Here is a 14,190-nt window from a genome sequence, read left to right as displayed (position 1 = left end):
TATACATAAATTGACCTCCGGATGACCTTCGAAAAGGCTGGCCATGCGGTGTCCATGTAACAGGTTCCGGAAACCCGGAGTTTCCGGTACAAAAGGCCAACATAAAACTACATAAAAAAATAAGGAATCCGGCACCTCAAACTTCTCAGAATCTCATGAGTAATTTCGAAAATGCCTTAGTTTCTTGGTAAGATAAAACTGGCTATGCGATAGCCACGGTACAGGTTCCGGAAAACCGGAATTTCCGGTACGAAAAGCCAACATTGTATTTCATTTGTATTTCATCAAACTCCTGTATGAAGGGCCAAAAATGGGTGGGGTGGTTCCATAAGCAGAAACACTTATGCGAATCCACGGGATGTATAGAGAATCTCCTTCCAGAAGAAAGTTTGTACATACAATGATATAATCTAGCCCTCGTTTCCCAGATTGACCCAATAGATGGGGAGAAGAGCTCGCCCTTTATCCACGAGATGTTAACAACAGGAAGTTGGCGATTCCACTCTTCCTATCCAAATCGCTTCAATCGGGTGCCCTGATGGTTATTTTTTTATTTGTATTTGATCATATAGTTTCAATATTATTTGGTAAGTATATGTATATAATGGAATTCTCTCACCAAGTTTCAATTCGCATGTCCTGGACGACGAAGGACCTTTCTTCAACACCAGGTAGTTTTGGATCTATGCTGTCTTCAGAGATTCAGAGATAGTTCGCCAAAAAATATCCTAGTTTGATCCTAGTTCTTGATTTCTGAAAAGATGAAACAAAAATACGGATGGCAGTATGATACATAATAACATGAGCTTTTGATTAAAATGGATATGTATCCTGATTTTTCTGGTAATGTCCAGAAATAAATAGGGTTGCCTAAGAGCAGAGGCGCTTCCACGTTCCAAGTCGTGGGTAGGACAAATACGAGAAATAACTATTTGGGCAATAGTTATGGATGCAAATTTTACATGAAATCAACTCTGAATATAAAAAATCTTGACTCCTGACTTGAATCCTCACAAAAGCTATGACATTTTCATTGGTCTTCAGAACAAATATTGTATTTCCACATAGCAGGATTGTACATTTCACAGTTGCCAGTTGCTCTTTTAATTAAAACGATGATGATCACAGTCGATCACTCTCAATGTCCATTAAAAAATGGAAAGTTGTAACGATTCGGGAGCTATACTCCATGATAAGTGCTTTAAAATCATCCCCAAATGCGGGGGACACTGGTTCTGATTATTTATTTCATTTTTTTATACAGCTGTCCGAAAAAATATGGTCCTCAATGGAAAATGAACGAGAACGAAGCATTTTATCATAACTTTTTGGTGGGTCTGCCTATCCAATTCTGTTTTTCATGACTTATAATGATTCATAGAGGTTTCTGCCTCTCTCGTTGTTTGTTATCTATTAAGAGTTATTTTTGCAAACCTTGCGTACTCCACGTACCACAGAATCAAGCTTTTTCGATAGAAACGACGTGCAACAGCGGGGTGACTTGCAACACTTGCGTTTTCCACAAGTTTTTGTTAATTTTTACATTAAAAATAAACCCAAACATCGAATTATATCATCACGCGTCCCTAGTTTACATTGTATTTGTTGTGCCTAGTTGGTATTTAGGTGAAAATGTTGTTTTTTTTATATTATTTTATGAAACTGTTTCGTCAATTGAAAGTCGAACGTCGTAAATCGTAAGTTTGTGTAGCAAATTGAGAATAATTTCACCAAAATCGATCTCCTCTCCAGTTACAGTATCTTATTAGGTATGTAATTCTGCAAAAACTATAAAATAATAAAATTGTTTGTTTTTGAAACATCAACTTTTTTCAAATTTGTCCCCCTGCGAGGTGACTTGCAACAGCTGATACACGATAGTTTTATTTTTTTAACTGTTGATTCAGTTAAAAAAAAATTTAACTGATATTAATTTTGATGTGAAAACGCCAAAATTTCTTGGTAGGGTAAAACTGGCCATGGGATGACCACGGAAAATGTTTCGGAAACCCGGACTCTCCTGTACAAAAGGCCAACATAAAGCAACAATACAAATTAGTCTTCGACACCTCAAACTTCTCAGAATATCATAAGTAATCCTGAAAACGTCTTAGTTCCTTGGTAGAGTGATGACCACGGAATAGATTCCAGAAGCCCGTAATAAGCAGTACAAAAGGCCATCATAGAACCACGAAATTAGGCGGTCTTCCGACACTTCAAACTTCTCAGAATCTCTTGAGTAATTTTGAAAAGGCCATAGTTTCATGATAGGTTTCGGGAACCAGGAATATTCGGTACAAAAGACCATGTTAGGCTGTCGGAATGGGCTTTATAGGGACTCCGAATCTTGTTCCGTGGCTCTAAAATTGCCAGTAAAAGAGCACTTTGGCATTTTTTGGATTATTCGGGATATTTTCAGAAGTTCAAGGTGTCGGAAGACTGATTTATAAAGATGTTCTATGTTCTATGGTCTTTTTCACTGGAAATACTGGATTTTTGGAACCTGTTGCGTGGCCATTTCTACCCAACAAACAATTTACGATTTTGTGAAAAGTTTGAGGGGTCGATAGACTCATTTATTTTGTAGTTCTATGTAGGCCTTTTCCTGTAACGTTGGATAGATCACTTTTACGTAGTGTCTTACGGAGTAAGATCTACCAAACCGAGCCCTAGCTAAATCCATTTTTCGAGCTAGGGCTATAAGTTGTTTTAGTTAAGGATTACGCTACCAATAGCAGTATCTGAAGTATAACTAACTTAACTTTTCCCTGCAGATGACGGAAATTCTCATTGCAGGACAAATGTTTTAGCTAGAACTAGAAATGTTTTTGTTCATATAGCAAAATCCCAGGTGTGGTGCTCTACTGGTGATATTGTAGAAGCAAGACAAAGAGGTGGCTAGGGCTCCGATACTTGGTCAAATAACAGTATTACTGTTCTGTTTTCTCAAGAAAGGATTGAATTCTTATTGATAAGGGGCGCACATTCAATGAGATTGCTCTCTGTAAAGGGTCCAAATAGGCTATCATGATCCTCTTTAGAGAAAAAAAAACAAGAACTATATCGAAACCGATATTGCATTGCTTATCAGTATTATTGGAGTAATTCGAGATGCATAGATAGATCTAATAGCTGGTCAAAGTGGTACATCCGACCATAAAAATGTTAGAAGACTGATTTATTTTGTAGTTTTTCATTTCATTTCATTTATTTAGTTAACATCTTAACAGATAACACTGAATCAACAATTTGACGCCACAATGCACGGTTCGATGCCGCATCTCTCCATCCTCGGATACGCCCCACGCTCGCCAAGTCGTTCTGCACCTGGTCTGCCCATCTCGCTCGCTGCGCTCCACGCCGTCTCGTACCTACCGGATCGGAAGCGAACACCATCTTTGCAGGGTTGCTGTCCGGCATTCTTGCAACATGTCCTGCCCATCGTACCCTTCCGGCTTTAGCTACCTTCTGGATACTGGGTTCACCGTAGAGTTGGGCGAGCTCATGGTTCATTCTTCGCCGCCACACACCGTCTTCTTGCACACCGCCAAAGATGGTCCTAAGCACCCGTCTCTCGAATACTCCGAGTGCTTGCAAGCATTGTCCATGTTTCATGTCCGTAGAGGACTACCGGTCTTATTAACGTCTTGTACATGACACATTTGGTGCGGTGGCGAATCTTTTTCGACCGCAGTTTCTTCTGGAGCCCGTAGTAGGCCCGACTTCCACAGATGATGCGCCTTCGTATTTCACGACTAACGTTGTTGTCAGCCGTTAGCAAGGATCCGAGGTAGACGAATTCCTCGACCACCTCGAAGGTATCCCCGTCTATCGTAACACTGCTTCCCAGGCGGGCCCTGTCGCACTCGGTTCCGCCCACAAGCATGTACTTTGTCTTTGACGCATTCACCACCAGTCCAACTTTTGTAGTTTTACGTTGCTCTTTAGTACCGGAGAAAAAAGGTGTAAGGTAAGATAAGGGTTCGGACCTGTTTTATAGTTCTATGTTGGCCTGAACCTGTTCCGTGATCATCACATGACCAGTTTCACTCTACCTAAAACTATGGTGTTATCTGGATTACTAATGAGATTCTGAGAGGATTGAGGTGTCGGTAGACCGATATATTTCGTGATTCTATGCTGGCCCTTTGTACCGAAAATTCCGGGTTTCCTGAACCTGTTCCGTGACCATCGCATGGCCAGTTTTACCCTATCAAGAAGAAGATTCTGAGAAGTTTGATGTATCGGAAACCTAATAGGTTTTGTACTTTTAGGTTGGCCATTTTTACCGGAAATTCCGGGTTTCCGGAACCTGGCCACAGCACGGCCAGTTTTACCCTACCAAAAAACTAAGGCGTTTTCCAGATTATTCATGGGATTCTGAGAAGTTTGAGGTGTCGAAAGCCTTATTTGTTTTGTAGTTTTATTTTGGCCTTTTGTACCGGAAATTTCGGGTTTCCGGAACCTGTTCCTTGGCTATCGCATGGCCAGTTTTACCAGTTACCAGTTTGGATATAACCTCCCCCCCACATAGACAAATTTTTTTGATGAAATTTTATTTTCAAAATTTTTTTTTCAGGTCTGCGAGCAAGGCCGGGTAGAATCAGTTAGTCATCAATAATTTTAGAGTACATTTCATAGTCGTATTATTTATTTATCTAGATAAAACAGTTACGCTGTCATGCCATTGGGGCTCTCCTTAGCTCAGCGTGCAGCTTCAATGCAAGACCACGTTGAAACACGATCACATTTTTTTATTGGCACTTAGGCCGATACAAATATTAAATTTATTTTATGTCACCCCCCCTTCATTTTTCCAAAAATATCGAGGGAGCGAAAAAAAAATTTTTTTTGAGGGATTTTGTTTATTTTTTTTTTAATTTTGAGCATTATGTATCACTGTTTTTATTTTGGCACGAAAGATATCATTTATAGACCATACATTTGTCACCAAGAGTATTTAAAGTGAAAATATGAGCATATATCTGTATCGACATAAATATTCTATATTCGTCTAAGATCCCTTGCAATATGTGGCCGACCCATTTCCATCCACGCTTTCGAACATCTATTGTTATCGGTATTTAGTATTTATCGGTTGCTCGGCACACAATATCCAACTGTTATCGTCGAAAATATAAATTTTAGACATCATCTGCGTTTCACGATAGAGTAGAACATTCGAATTTTGGTGCGTGTATCAATCCAATCTGGTTGGGTCTTCAAATATTTCGAAAACTCGCGAAGGTAGTCATTCTGACTAATGCTTCCATGTCGATCCCAATTTTGCAATCTGATGATATCAGGTTGTCAAGATATTGAAATCTTTCGATCGTTCGACTACTTCAAAGTTTGAGGGGCTGTTCTCGATAACACTCAACCACATGGTCCTGCTGACGTTGACGGTAAGACGTCCCAAGGAAGCATACGGTCAGCTCGTTGAGCCCACTCCGCAGAAAAGAGCGATTAGGTGTTTCACAAAAATAAACTGTCAAACAGCTCAAGGTATGGAACACGGTCAATCTTACCTACCAAGATCTCATCGATTACGATGAGAAGTAACCGTGGAGGTGAAATGCGTCCTTATTTCACATCAACGACTATGTGAATGGGGTCGGTGAAGCTACGACCCTATCTATAAATCGTTTGCATCAATGGGGTCACACATATTTTCGTAATTCAGACAATATGAATCCCTTCCGTAGTCAATGAATATTTAGCAAATAAAGGGACACTTTCACCTGCTTGACCTGCTCCAGAATGATGCGGAGCGGATATTGCATAATAGTTGCTTCAACATTCGCACAGACAGAATTGGGTCAGCCCTGAACACCTCCGCCAAAAGCCGATCGACCTTGAGGGCTTCTTTAGATTTCACGCGTGGGATGGCTGAGACTTGAAGAAGGTGTTCAAAGTGCTCGAACCAACATTTCAGCTGTCCAAGTCAGTGAGTAATTGAGACAATAATCTCCGGATGCTGAGCCATCCTTTCTTTATCGGTCAGGATGTCCACCTATGCCTGACTGTCCTGTTTGCAGCAGCGCCCGACTCTCACTTACAGATAAACATACCGTTGACTCGTAATTTACTCCTCTGGTTCTTCCCGTTTCTCAGCCTTTGCTACTCTACGCTCCTAAATCTTCCGCCACGTAATCCATTCTTTTCGTTTGATGTGCAGCTCACCCAAGCTGTTCTCGTCGGTTTCGATAAAAGCATTATTCGCCGCTCACTTCTCTTCTACACTGTTACCTTCCAGAACATGCACAACCCGAGTTCCAAGTTCTTCAACGAACGATCTCAGTTGGATATTATAATCGGTCTATGTTGCTTCGTTGCCCGAGCCTCTCCTCCAGTCGCTGAATCGCTGCGTTGTCGGATCTCGTCAATTAGAAGATGATAGTCAAACTCGATGCTAGCTCTGCGTTTATTATGGACTCAAGAAGGCACCGTCTCCGTTTTCAGCTGAACCATTTCTATAGAATCCAAATACTAGTCCTGCTCAATACTAGGTTTTCCAATCTGCCAGATTCATGATTCAGCCATCTTGGATTTAAGTATGGCAGAGCCAGCGAGTTTGTTTGCACTAGAACTGAATTTTCCACCTTCTTTTCCATGAATTTGGCAGATTGGAAACCTAGTAATGTATTAATCTTGCTCCTGTCAACTAAAAGCAGCTGCTGAGAAGTAAATCAAACGCTGCTTGCTGCAGACGGGATGAGTGGGTGCGGGTGGACTCCTCAGTCGACAATGCAAGGGGAGTAAAGCCGCAATAACCGGCGATAATCGCCTCCTCTAGATATTTCACGAAGTTTGATTGGAGCAAGGACAAATTGGTGGATGGCAGAGAAAGACGCGACATGTCAGATACTCACCGATCCAACTGATCAGCTTAAACATTGGCTCGACCACTTAGAACAACTTCTTCTGACAAGTTCTGACGACTTATCCTAATTCGTATAAAGGGAAAGGTTGACAATTCTCTGACGACAGCCTGCAGGATTCCGGCCCGGATGATTATGTGAGAATCATACTGTCATGCTTCGCATTATCCTGGAGCAGGTCAATGAAATTCAAGAGCCCCTCCATTTGGAACTGATTATCCACGGAGAAGCCTTCGATCGTCTTAATCACAAAAAAAAACTGTGGGCGTAACAGGGAGGTCTAGACAAAATCGAGAGTCCTGTGCAATGGAGTCGCTAAAGTGAGGCAAGGATAGATGTATTGTATCTCTGTTGTTGTTGCAGCCCACCATCATAGAGCAATCGAATGACCTCGATTCAGAAGATGATACTGCTCTACCAACGTAAGAGCGCTCTACCATGTAGAGTAAACCTAATGACCTGGTCGTACACTCCCACTCATAAACCTCAGCAAGACCAAATCGCTGTATATTAACAACTCCAACTCTACGGTAGCCGGGCAAACAGTGGAGAAGGTCGAAAACCAAAGCCAGCCAACGTCGGGTGGCGGACCAACGTCAACATAGAACATCAAGATCCAATTGGCCCAGGCAATGCAACAAACCTCGAATACTAAACTCTAACGTGAAATCTGTGATGTTATACGTCAGTGAGATAGATTTGCAAGTATGCACCTGCCGATGTCTACGTTTTACAGCTCGGGCCTGGTAGCCTCACAACTGGATCCCGAATACTGAGCCCCATCGAAATCCAATATCAACAGCAACTCCACAGAGCGGAGACGAAACGTGATATAACGTGCTCCATCGATTCTACTTCAGACTTCACCTATGTATTCCGTACATGTAGCCCGGGAAGTCTGCAAATCCGAACCTATGCAAGAACTTGCACTTTTCAAAAAGTAAAAACCATTTTTTCAGAAATAAGTTTCAGTATTTTTAATTATTTAAAATTTTGTGTTAAATTCACTACTGGATAAAAATATGTTACAAATATTCATATTCTTTGTTTTCTCTAAACGTTCTTTGCTATCATTTTTCAATAATATTTAAAATTTTGCACGAAATAATTGCATTTAGGACTTTTTTTTCGTTTCCTTGTTATTTTTTTTATTCCCCCCCCCCTCGTACCTTCCAAGAGCCGTCGGACCTAAAATAAATTTAATATTTGTATCGGCCTTAGTGTGATTTAACAGAACCTCGACCAGTTGTCCCATATCGTTTTCCACCGATGAAGTTCTAGTGATCGCGCTATTCGCACTCCTTATTTTTATTTTTGTTCATTGCGAGAAATGTGATGCAGGTCTCAAACCCACGAAGTTTGAGAACCTTTGTATTTTGTGCAAGGAACATCGAACCACTAGCATCATCGTTGCTAGTTTCATTGGAAACGGCTTTGGTATGAGAAAAGTGGACTCAATATCCCGACATGGGCCCGGCATTTGCTAATATTAAAAGCCGGTATTTGCATAACATAGTTGCTCCAGGTCGGTCGTTACTACACCGTTTCAAATTTCCAGAACGTTGTTGCATAGGATTTACGTTTTCCTATGCCTACTCTCAAATGCTAGGTTAATTTTCATGGAAAAGGAATCGAAATAAAAGTGTACATGATGAGATTAAATAATTAGCGGCGCATTACAAATATGCATTTAGCTTCGATATTTGGAACACAAATTTGGATTTGTAATTTGACTATGCTTCGAATTGTTTGTGAATTTTGATATCTTTACCTGACTAATGAATATTAACTAAAATTTGGTATTCAACTTTGATATCACACAAAAACTATATGTTTATGTAAGAAGTTTCTATAACATTCAGTTTAATATATTTCAGATTTTAATTTTAATTCTTGTAGCATTGAATTTGCACCAGTATTGATTCTCCATGTCTGACACACAGCAGAACGAACAAAAATATCGTTTTCCGTAGTGAAGTTTTGGTTTAGATTTATGTACTTGAAAACAATCTCTTGTGAGGATTTGAATAAAAATGAATATTTCGACGGTTTCGTTTTTGACATTTTGATGACAAAGACAAAGACCCAGGTCGAAATGCATAATATATCAAAAGTTATGTGCACAATATGTACTCGCTTGACTGTGAATATACAACAGTAAAGCACATGTGAAGATTGGATAAATTAAGCATCCGAAACATATTCAATTTGCAAAAAAGAGCTAACCGCGGTGGAGGTTGGTACTCGGATTCTGATGGCTTTTCCGCAAACGTGACCTTTAAGTGGTCTTGTTGTGTAGGGGTTATCACGCCTATCTAGAGAGTATAAGGTTGAGGGTTCGAGACCCTCCAAGACACGTGGATTATTTTTCACAAATTTCATATCAATTTGTCCATTTCGAAACATGTGCTGTGATTATGTACACGTAGCCAAGATATTTAACAAAACAATAATGTTAGTTTTGGGAAACCGAAAGATTCGCAGTTTGGTTCAGATTGTAACAATTAAATGCTGCCAATCATTTGATGGTGCGAAGTTGTTGGATATTCTGTTTGATTCGACCACATATTTTATAGTAGCTTTGTATTCTACATCTACAGCCAATCATAGGGCTGTGTCTTGTAGTTTTTTCTCCAAGGGACTTAATCATAAAGAATATCCTCTAGAATCCGTTCATTTTTGCATTAATTTGCAAGAGATCTGTCCCACGATATGCTACATGTCGAGAGTATTGGGGTATCTATTGGGACTCTAATAGTCTAATGCATAGGTTTACAAAGAATCAATGCAATGAAGAATATAAAAGGAATGCGCACCTCCAAGCTTTTACCAGGCAAGTTCCTTTCGAATACTCACAAAATCGTTTTCGAACCGCTATTGAAACAATCGATTACATGTGAATATTTACATTACTTAATAGTCTTTCTAGTTACTGCCGTAATCTGAAAAAGTGACGTATACGCCATTTTCCAAAAATGGTGTTAACGAGTACTACTCATCGAGCTCTTTAACAGAAAAATGGAAAACATGCATGTTGTAAAATGGCAGTTACGTCACTTTTCCAGATTACGGCAGGTTAGCCCTCTATTACATTTCTTTTTTGTTGCATTCGTACCAACAAGCTCCAGTTTACCGTTTTTGCGAAATCTTTGCGTTTTGCGCAAGACCCTTTCCTCAGAGGTGAGATCTGCAGAAATGCTTTGATGTTTCACGAGGTGATGGACTTTAATGCTACCTGCCAAATTCCCTCTGAAATAGAAAATGTGTCGCATTCTGGGTAAATACCTTTTTCCTGTTTTGTTTACCTGCTTGGCCTAGAACCGTTCATTCAACATAGCTCACGTGCATCCAACACTTCGTAGGAAAGCCACCTCGATCCGGAAACGACTGGCTTCATGAGCAAACACTAAAACTGTGAAAAGCGCCACATGAGTCATTTGAAACGTGACGGAAGAAATGTGAAAAACGTTCAGCGAACTGAAATACCTGTACAGCACCACACAACGGTCGGTACAAATTGCCAACTCGTCGCGGTGGGAGCGAGTTCATGCAAACGAAAAATTTGAGTTATTCCGGATGAGTGGATTCGATTTTGGCTGCGAAAACTTCCGCATAATTATGGCAATCAATTTTACCGCTGGAAAGCCACAATTGATTCCACCTCATTAGGGTTGAAGAGGATGTTAACGAAGTGAAATATAGCTAAAATTTATCCAATTGAGAAAATTATCGAAGGTTGCACTCGTTTGATATTTTATCAAGATATAATTAAAGATAAATTGCGGTATAAAATCTAACAACATCATTTTAAGTACACATACACAAAACATTGACGGCTTGTGGCACGTTGAATAATATAAATCTGAAAAAGCGGACAATAAGATCCTTTTCTCTACCATGGAGTAGTTTCCGCTAAGCATATATATAAGCACATTTTCCTAGTCTTAATTGTTTCAATTCAATCTTAAGACTGGACCACAATATGATAACCATTTGCCTAAGTAGTATAGAGTAGTTCGAATTGGCGTAATTTATTCGAATACGATAGTAAAGTATGTGAACGAATCAATTTGTTCTATATTTTGGTCAACAATGACAGATATTCATGGTAACCGTCATCAAATCGGAATGGTCGGGTCCATTGGAACCATACTAAATAGCAAGATTGATAAAAACACAATGCCGTGAGATGTCCTTGCTTATGAATACAGTGACGTCGTTTTGATAGCTTATGGTTGAAACCGTAAGGATCTAAGCAAAAAGCCTTAGTAAGAGTCAGCATGTATAGATATTTTTTTATGTATGTTTTTTCTTTACTGAAGCACCAAAACACCATGCCATAAATAAAAGATGATTCCTTGCACACAGTGCTTCGACACGCCACTTCTGCAGCATCACAATTTTATTATTTTCTTCCTCGAGATACCATTTGGTTGTATAGCGTTGAAAAAGAGGTAGACGTAACGAACGGGAATGACGAACTGTGGGAAAATCAATGCTTTTTTGATGTTGATGCGTGTTTTATGATCGAGCAATTTTCAGATCGTTCTGTCCTGAACCTGCAAAGGAATGCTGTAAATCTGTCGTACTAAATCTGTTAGTATCAGTTAAGGATTTCATGTCATCCTGGACTCATCCATCATATGTGGTATTTACATGAACGTTTGGAATACCAAAATGATAGAGCTTTTAGTTGAATGTTTTGAGCGCAGTAAAACGTCCATTCATTCAGCTGATATTCTAGAATTTCAAATTATCTAACTTAGCGTCTCAATTAGAAAAAAACAGAATAATCCACCTGGTGATGGTGTCTTTCTCGTGGATTATAAAATGTAACAAGAAAAGCACATAAGAGAGGTCAAAATTACAATTTATGAAGATAGATTCAGTTATTTCCATCAATTCACATTTATTTACTTTCATTTGAATGCATTGCAGCAGTTAAAAAAACGGATTTATTTTTTTTTCCATAGATCCTTGGGGAAAATCGGGAAAAAACAATGTTTTTTTTTAATAACTCCGAAAGGCTCTTCAGTGTCTCGTACTTGACTCGACTTGTCAACAAGAAGACGACCTCATAGTTGAAGTCGAAGTACGTATCTGCAAAGATAACAAAACGTAGTGGAATTAATTGGAAAGTATTAAATTCGTCTTAGACGGTTTAAACCTCGTTGGATAAACGTAGAATTCATGCTGAAAAAATCAACCTTTGGCAGCTCGTTGTACAAAATTACTTTTATGGGATTCTCTATTTATAATAACAATAAAAATAACAAGTGTGATTTTTTTCGTGGCGTACTTTGGAAATGGTAAAAATATAAGATTCGATCTCATCACATGAAAAATAAAGAGAAAACACTTGCAATTACTAGAGACAGAGATTACTTCTGCATCTCCACAATTGTCTTAGGCGAGTATTGTGTTTTTCTTCTTCAACGATACTGCATTCAAACTGGAACTTGGTCTTCTTTTCAATTTAGCTTTCTATTAGCCTCAGTTATTAATTGAAATATTTCTATGCACGCCATTATATGAGTATATATCTTGTGTGGCTGGCACAATGGATACAGTATGACCAGAGTGTAGTGAATGTTTTCTACCTGAAAACAATCCCTTGACCAGACCGAGAATCGAACTCGCCATCTCCGGATTGGCCATTTTATGTTCATGCTCGAAAGGCATACTGGAGTCCCAGAGTATTAAAAGACAGGAACACCGTCTTCGACCAAAGGTCGTACAGACTGAACACCTAGACAACGGACAGGACACGGACACATAACACCCAGTGGACCGGTGGAGAATTTTTCGATCACGAAAAGTTTTCTCCTTACCAGGGCGGGAATCGAACCCACGCTCCATAACCCATGCGCCTAGACGATTGACGTCGCTAACCGCACGGCCACGAAGCCCAGTATTGTGTTAGTTATAAGATATTTTATCTGGATTTACTTCAATAAGTGATCTTACGATAAGCGATAAGTGATTCATTCTAGCGGTAAGCGATCCAGGAGTTCCTTACGTTATTCCTCCGAATATTTATCCAGATATTCCTTCGGATATTCCTCCGAGAATTCATCCGTTTATTCGTCCAAGAATTCCTTCAGATATTGCGCCAGAAATTCCTACGGATATTTTTATAGGAATTTCTGCGAATATTCCTGTGAGTATTCCTTCGGATATTCGTTCAAGAATTCGTTCGGATAGTCTTTCGGATATTTCTCTAGGAATTCTTTCGGATTTTCCTCCAGAAGTTTCTCCGTATATTTCTCCAGGAATTCTTTCGGATATTCTTTCAAGAATGCGCCAGGATATTCGTCCAAGAATTCTTTCGGATATTCCTCCAGGAACTCCATTGGATATTTTTCCAAGAATTCGTCTAGATATTCATACAGGAATTCCTCCGAATATTCCTCCAGATATTTCTTCGGATATTCCTCTAAGAGTTCGTCCGTATATTCGTTCAAGAATTCCTCCGGATATTCCGCCAGAAGTTTCTTAGGATATTTCTTTCTTCAGGGATTCCTTACGATATTCCTCCGGATGTTTTTCTAGGAATTCCTCCGAATATTCCTTTAAATATTCGTTCGGATATTCCTCCAACAGTTCGTCCGTATATTCGTCGAAGAATTCCTCCGGATATTCCGCCAGAAGTTTCTTAGGATATTTCTTCAGGAATTCCTTACGCTATTCCTCCGGATATTTTTTCTAGGAATTTCTCCGAATTTTCCTTTAACTATTCGTTCGGATATTTCTCCAAGAATTCCTTCGGATAGTATCTCGGATATTTCTCCTTTTTTCCCTTTCTCCTTCAGATTTTCCATCAGAAGTTTCTCCGTATATTTCTCCAGGAATTCTTTCGGATATTCTTCCAAGAATGCGCCAGGATATTCGTCCAAGAATTCTTTCGGATATTCCTCCAGGAACTCCATTGGATATTTTTCCAAGAATTCGTCTAGATATTCAAACAGGAATTCCTCCGAATATTCCTCCAGATATTTCTTCGGATATTCCTCTAAGAGTTCGTCCGTATATTCGTCCAAGAATTCCTCCGGATATTCCGCCAGAAGTTTCTTAGGATATTTCTTTCTTCAGGGATTCCTTACGATATTCCTCCGGATGTTTTTCTAGGAATTCCTCCGAATATTCCTTTAAATATTCGTTCGGATATTCCTCCAACAGTTCGTCCGTATATTCGTCGAAGAATTCCTCCGGATATTCCGCCAGAAGTTTCTTAGGATATTTCTTCAGGAATTCCTTACGCTATTCCTCCGGATATTTTTTCTAGGAATTTCTCCGAATTTTCCTTTAA

The sequence above is a fragment of the Armigeres subalbatus genome, unplaced genomic scaffold (genome assembly GCF_024139115.2).
Source record: "Armigeres subalbatus isolate Guangzhou_Male unplaced genomic scaffold, GZ_Asu_2 Contig561, whole genome shotgun sequence".
Lineage (NCBI taxonomy): Eukaryota > Metazoa > Arthropoda > Insecta > Diptera > Culicidae > Armigeres > Armigeres subalbatus.
Note: the sequence above shows the minus strand (reverse complement) of the source record.